At 38.0% G+C, this 8016-nt stretch overlaps 1 pseudogene; it reads right to left on the bottom strand.

Annotated features, from left to right (window-relative positions):
• LOC100522123 lies at nucleotides 6066–7135 on the bottom strand (annotated as a pseudogene).

The following is an 8016-nucleotide window of genomic DNA, read 5'->3' as shown; positions in this document are numbered from 1 at the left end:
TAAAAAACTCACTAGAAGCAGCCAACAGCAGAATACAGGAGGCAGAAGAACAAATAAGCGAGGTGGAGGACAGATTAGTGAAATTACGGATTCAGAACAGAAAAGAGAAAAAAGATTGGAAAAAAAATGAAGAGAGTCTCAGGGAACTCTGGGACAATGTTAAATGCACCAACATCCGTATTATAGGGGTGTCAGAAGGAGAAGAGAGAGAAAAGGGGACAGAAAAAATATTCCAAGAGATAATAGCCGAAAACTTCCCTAACATGGGAAAGGAACCACTCAAATCCAGGAAGCGCAACGAGTACCATACAAAATAAACCCAAGGAGGAACACCCCAAAACACATATTAGTCAAACTGAGTAAAATTAAAGACAAAGAGAAAAATCTTGAGAGCAGCTAGGGAAAAGAAACAAGTAACACACAAGGGAATCCCAATAAGGTTATCAGCAGATTTTCAGGAGAAACTCTGCAGGCCAGAAGGGAGTGGCATGATATACTTAACGTGATGAAAGGAAAAAACCTCCAACAAAGATTACTCTACCCAGTAAGGCTCTCATTCAGATATGAAGAAGAAATCAAAACCTTCACAGATAAGGAAAAACTGAGAGAATTCAGCAACACTAAACCAGCCTTACAACAAATTCTAAAGGAACTTCTCTAGGCAGAAAAGAACAAGAGAAGAAGGAAAGAAAAAAGAGCAACAAAAACAAATCCAAAGCAATTAATAAAATGGCATTAAGAACATACATATCAATAATTACCTTAAATGTTAATGGACTAAACACCCCAAGCAAAAGACAAAGACTGGCTGAATGGATACAAAAACAAGACCCATATATATGCTGACTTCAAGAGACCCAATTCACTTCTAGGGACACATACAAATTGAAAGTGAGAGGATGGAAGAACATATTTCATGCAAATGGGGATCAAATGAAAGCTGGAGAAGCAATACTCATATCAGACAAAATAGACTTTAAAATGAAAAATATTTTAAGAGACAAGGAAAGACATTACATAATGATCAAAGGATCAATCCAAGAAGAAGATATAAAAATTTTAAATGTCTGTGCACCCAACATAGGTTCACCACAATATATAAGGCAACTGCTAACAACCTTAAAAGGACAAATCGACAATAACACAGTCATAGTTGGGGATTTTAACACCCCACTTACAGCCATGGACAGATCAACCAGACAGAAAATCAATAAGGAAACACATGACCTGAATGATGCATTAAACCAGATGGACTTAATAGATATTTATAGAACATTCCATCCCAACAGAATACACATTCTTCTCAAGTGCACATGGAACATTCTCTAAGATGGATCACATCCTGGTCTACAAATACAACCTCAGTAACTTTAAGAAAATTGAATTCATATCAAGCATCTTTTCCGACCACAATGCTATACAACTGGAAATAAACAACAGGAAAAAAAAACTGCAAAAAACACAAACATGTGGATACTTCACAACATGCTACTAAACAACCAATGGATCACTGAAGAAATCAAAGAGGAAATTAAAAAATACCTAGCAGAAAATGACAATGAAGATACTACACTCCAAAACCTATGGGATGCAGCAAAGCAATTCTAAGGAAAGCTTATAGCAATACAAGCCCACCTCAGGAAACAAGAAAAAGCTCAAATAAACAAGCTAACATCACATCTAAAGCAGCTCGAGAGAGAAGATCAGGCAAGACCTAAAGTTAGTAGAAGGAAAGAAATCATAAAGATCCAAGCAAAAATAAATGAAATAGAAATAAAGAAAACCATAGAAAAGATCAATGAAATGAAAAGCTGGTTCTTTGAAAAAATCAACAAAATTGATAAACCCCTAGCCAGACGTATCAAGCAAAAAAGAGAGAGGACTCTAATCAATAAAATTAGAAATGAAAAAGGAGAAGTAACAATGGACATCACAGAAATACAAAGGGTCATAAGAGACTACTATATGCAACTATATGCCAATAAAATGGAAAACCTGGAAGAAATGGACAAATTCTTAGAAAAGTACAATCTTCCAAGACTAAACCAAAATGAAATAGAAAAGACAAATGGATCCATCACAAGCACTGAAATTGAAACTGATTAAAAATCTTCCAACAAACAAAAAAACAGATGGCTTCACAGGCGAGTTATATCAAACATTTAGAGAAGAGCTAACACCTCTCCTTCTGAAACTATTTCAAAAAATTTCAGAGGAAGGGATACTCCCAAACTCATTCGATGAGGCCACCATCACCCTGATACCAAAACCAGACAAAGATACCACAGAAAAAGAAAACTACAGGCCAATTTCACTGATGAACATCGATGCAAAAAATCCTCAACAAAATACTAGCAAACCATATCCAACAATATATTAAAAGGATTGTACATCATGATCAAGTGGGATTTATTCCAGGGATGCAAGGGTTCTTCAATATCTGCAAATCCGTCAGTGTGATACACCACATTAACAAACCGAAGAATAAAAACCATATGATCCTCTCAATAGACGTGGAAAAAGCCTTTGACAAAATCCAACACCCATTTCTGATCAAAACCCTTCAGAAAGTGGGCATAACGGGAATCTACCTCAACATGATAAAGGCCATATATGACAAACCCACAGCAAACATCATTCTCAATGGTGAAAAGCTGAAAGAATTCCCACTGAGATCAGGAACAAGACAAGGATGTCTGCTCTCACCACTACTCTTCAACATAGTTCTGGAAGTCCTAGCCATGGCAATCAGAGAAGGAGATAAAAGGAATCCAGATTGGAAAGGAAGAAGTAAAACTATCCCTATCTGCAGATGACATGATACTATACCTGGAGAATCCTAAACATTCAAACAGAAAACTGTTAGACCTCATCCACGAATTTGGCAAAGTCGCAGGATACAAAATTAATACACATAAATCAACGGTATTTCTATACACTAACAATGAAAGAGCAGAAAAAGAAATTAGGGAAGCAATCCCATTTACCATGGCATCTGAAAGAATAAAATACCTAGGAGTAAACCTACCTAAAGAGACAAAAGGTCTGTACTCTGAAAACTATAAGACACTGATGAAAGAAATCAAAGATGACACAAATAGATGGAAAGATATACCATGTTTGTGAATTGGAAGAGTTAATATTATCAGAATGACTATACTACCTAATGTAATCTACAGATTCAGTGAAATCCCTATCAAATTACCAAGGACATTTTTCACAGAACTTGAACAAAATATTCTAAAGTTTGTTTGGAAGCACAAAAGATCTAGAATAGCCAAAGACATCCTGAAAAAGAAAAACGGAGCTGGAGGAATCAGGCTCCTGGCTTCAGACTCTACTACAAAGCAACAATCATCAAAACCATACGGTACTGGCACAAAGACAGAAACACAGATCAGTGGAACAGGATAGAAAGCCCAGAATTAAACCCACACACCTACAGCCGACTCATCTATGATGAAGGAGGCAAGAATATACAATGGAGAAAGGACAGCTTATTCAATAAGTGGTGCTGGGAAAAACTGTACAGCCACATATAAAAGAATGAAATTAGAACACTCCCTAACACCGTACACAAAAATAAGCTCAAAATGGAGTAAAGACCTAGATATAAGACCAGACACTATAAAACTCTTGGTGGAAAACATAGGCCAAACACTCTCTGACATAAATGATAGCAACATCTTCTAGATCCACCTCTTAGCGTGATGACAATAAAAACAAAAATAAACAAATGGGACCTAATCAAACTTAAAAGTTTCTGCACAGCAAAGGAAACTCTAAACAACACAAAAAGACAACCCACAGAATGGGAGAAAATCTTTGCAAATGAATCAATAAACTGACAAGGGATTAATCACCAAAATTTATAAATACCTTCTGCAGCTCCATACCAAAAAACCAAATAACCCCATCAAAAAATGGGCAGAAATCTAAACAGATAGTTCTCCAAAGAAGACATACAGATGGCCCGGAAACACATGAAAAGATGTTCAACATCACTCATTATTAGAGAAATGCAAACCAAAACCACGATGAGGTACCACCTTCCACCAGCCAGAATGGTCAGCATCCAAAAGTCTACAAACAGTAAGTGCTGGAGAGGGGGTGGAGAAAAAGGAACCCTATTACACTGTTGGTGGGATTGTAAATGGTGCAACCACTGTGGAAAACAGTATGGAGATGCCTCAGAAAACTAAACATAGAACTACCATTTGATCCAGCAATCGCACTCCTGGGCATCTATCCAGAGAAAACCACGACTCACAAAGACGCATGTATTCCAATGTTCATTGCAGCACTATTTACAATAGCCACGACGTGGAAACAACTAAATGTCCATCGATAGAGGAGTGGATCAAGAAGATGGGGTACATATACCCAGTGGAATATTACTCAGCCATCAAAAGGAAAGAAATACCAGCATTTTTAGCAACATGGATGGACCTAGACACTATCATGCTAAATGAAGTGAGTCAGACAATGAGTCATCAACATCAAATGCTTTCACTGACATGTGGAATCTGAAAAAAGGCCAGACTGAACTTCTTTGCAGAACAGATGCTGCCTCACAGACATTAAAAAACTTATGGTCTCCGGAGGAGACAGTTTGGGGGGGTGGGGGGATGTGCTTGGGCTGTGGGATGGAAGTCCTGTGAAATCAGATTGTCATGATCATTATACAACTACAGATGTGATAAATTCATTTGAGTAATAAAAAAATAAATAAAGTGAAAAAAAAAAGAATATTCCCTCAGGCTAAATATCAAATTCTGATTGGGGCTATAAAGTTACTTGTTAAAATGTCAGAGTGACCTAAGAATGTACAAATCCTTGTAGGCATACAGTAAACCCTGTTAGAAACCTTTTTTTTTTTTTTTTTTGGTTAATAGTCATTTATTTGGATTCATAGTTTTACAAAAGTGGCTCTACCCCACCTAGTAGTAGAAGAAGGACATAGTCACATTTAGGTTGTTATACAGGTCAGTCTTTTTTAGGGAGATGTTTAAATATAGAGTATGTAACTTAAAATTTGTTACCACAAAAATAACAAAACTATATAATCATTTTGCCTCTCTTGCCATCATCCCTACCCCTGTAGACCTGGATCTGGGAGATTTGCCTTCACCTAAAAAAGTGTCATGATCCATTTTCACAAGCTTAAGTTGAGTGGGTAAGACTACAGCCAGAGATTAAAAGAACACATATCCATAAGAAGTAATATCCCAGTCAGGCATCTGAAAAGAGCAGAGAGGTTGCTCAGTGCAAGCCAAGTAGAAGGCTGTTCAGTGGAGGAATGCATACCTGCCCTGCCCCCTCAGTGTTCACCAGAAACTCATGCAGGGAATTTACTAGCCACCACTTCCTCAGGGGAGGCACGATGCCAATCATACTGTCTCAACAAGTGGTACTATCTCTTTATTTATAAAGAAAATGCTCAATAACAGCATCATCCCATGCCTCCCTCTTTCTCATGAATGATCTTTTTAAAACAAAGATCTTACATTACCCTACTCAAAAAAATTCCTCTGAAGATACTTTGAGGTATTTTTTGTTTGGCCATGCCCATGGTATGTGAAGTTCCTGGGTCAGGGATCAAACCCAGACAATAGCAGCCACCCAAGCTGCTGCAGAGACAAGACAACACTGGATCCCCAACCCACTACACCACAAGAGAACTCCCTCAAAAAAAAAAAAAAAAAAAAAAGTAAAGAAAAAGGAAAAGGGGGTTGCAATCATGGCTCAGCAGTAACAAACCTGACCAGTATCATGAAGATGCTGGTTTGCTGGTTCAATCCCTGGCGTTCTTCAGTGGAGTAAGGATCTGAGGTTGCCATGAACTGCAGCATAGGTGACAGATGTGGCTCATATTTGGCATTGCTTTGGCTGGGATGTAGGCCAGAGCTTATGGCTCCTATTCAACCCCTAGTCTTGGAACTTCCAATATGCTGTAGGTGTGACCCTAAAAAAACAAAAAAAACAAACAAACAAAAAACTCCCTGAAGATATTTTCTTCTATGTCATTTCAAGGCACTTTCAGAACCAAACCCTCACAAAGACGTTTACAGTTGGTGCCTGATAACTTGATTACCTTCAGAGTCCTGGGTAAAGAGCGAATCAGGCTTCAGATTTAACTTAGTGATCCTATCCTGGCACTGAGCCCAAGGGCTGTTAGGAAACTGCCCTAAGCCCTGATTCTGGTCATTGGTTACATCTCAGAAAGGAGCTCTAGAGTTTTGGGCAATGACCTGCTGGCCCCAAGAATCCTCAGTGAAAAGCTGGCTCCAAGAGTCCTTGTCATTCTTTTCACTGTCCCAGGAAATCACAAGAGTAGAACAAGGACTTTGTTTCACTGTTTCTGTGTCTGTTATACTTCAGAATTCCTTGTATGTTTGAAGAAGGACAGGGGACTAACTGTTTCTTTTGGAAGACACATTTTCCAAGTTAGTTTTGTTCAAGAGGTGATGGCCCTTGTGCCCAGGTGTTTTACTGTGTCTCTCCACACTCTAATAGTTATTTTTCTTAGATCCATGAAGCCATTCCCTTTTCCAAGAAGAAACTTCTCCCTCCTTTTGGTCCAGCAAGTAAGAACTCTCCATGTCTTGGGTGAAGGAACGGGCCAGTGAGGCTTCACCCTCTTTAACACAGACTAAGGTATCAGGCTGGAACAAAGCACAGTCAAGCATGGGGTTCCCATTTCATGGTGGCAATTATTACAGAGAGACTGTGGAGAAAGTCTAGCTTCCTGGATGTCTGCAGGGATTGAAGTGGCTAAAGGGGGGGCTGTGCAATCATCCCCCAAGCCCTGGATCAGATGGTCTAGCTGGGCTGCTTCTTCCTTAGACTCTTGGTTGGTCTGACTTTCTATATGAGATGAAACATTCCTCTGGTTATCACCATTTGTCTTTCCTGGCTTCAAGGTAAAGAAGGAAACAATACTGGACTACCGAGTGCCTGCAGGTGGATGACTTCTTTGAGTGAAAGAAATCTTAGCCTTTCTCTCTCCAGGAAAAATTGTTAGCATATTGGTGCCTGACTTGATTAAATGTGTCTGTGCTTTCCACCTCTTTAGTGCCACTACATCCAGCCACATGCTGCAGGCCTCCTCCTCCTTCAGGCCTCTCCACCTCATGGCTGGTGAAGAGACCACGCCAAAGCAACTCATGGCAACACCTCAGGTGACCTCAGAGAACCACCAATGTTTTAGATATCACACCAATGCTGGGGCCAGAGCAATGGCATGTCCCAAACCCTGTTAGAAACTTATGAGGTGATTAGTTTCAGTTAAAAAAAAATTACTTTTTTTTTTCAGTCATCAATTCATTTTATGACAAGTAATAACCTTAAAATCAGATGAAAACAGAAAAAGAAAATGAAAATTGTGAACATAAAGTTCCTAAATAAAATACTAGAAAAATAAATGATTTCATATGCATCATAATTAACTAACATCTACTCCAATAAATCAAGTAGAGTTGAACAAATCCAGTAGACAAATGGCAATTCATATAAGAAAAAACCTATATACATTTTAATAGATATTAAAGGCCATTATCATTTAGGGGAAACTACACAATACCAAGAAAAAAGTGAGGAACATTTATATACACATACAGTTGCTAAAACCATCAGAAGTTTGACAATACCAAATACCAACAGAAAACAGAGACAGCTTGCAAAATTTAGAATTTCTAGCTTTTTTTTGGAGTGTTAAATTGCTAATTGCTACAACTGCAAACACTGATGAGATGTTGGGGACTATATATAACTGAAGAAGTATATACTGAAAAATGCCATTAAGGAATATTATGTAAGATAGTCTTACAAAAATGCACAAAAGATATTTATAACATGTGAATTGCAGCACTGTTTGTAAGAGCCATAAAATTGGAAATAAGATAAAAAGTTTTCCAAAAGAATGGGTAAATAAGTTTAAGTTATTTGAGTTATTACTAATATCAAACAATAGTTGCAAGCAGTAAGCACAAAAGTTTAAAAGACTGAGAACTACAT

This window comes from Sus scrofa, chromosome 2 (genome assembly GCF_000003025.6).
Source record: "Sus scrofa isolate TJ Tabasco breed Duroc chromosome 2, Sscrofa11.1, whole genome shotgun sequence".
Lineage (NCBI taxonomy): Eukaryota > Metazoa > Chordata > Mammalia > Artiodactyla > Suidae > Sus > Sus scrofa.
The sequence above is the reverse complement of the archived record's forward strand: the minus strand, read 5'-3'. Positions and strand labels throughout refer to the sequence as shown.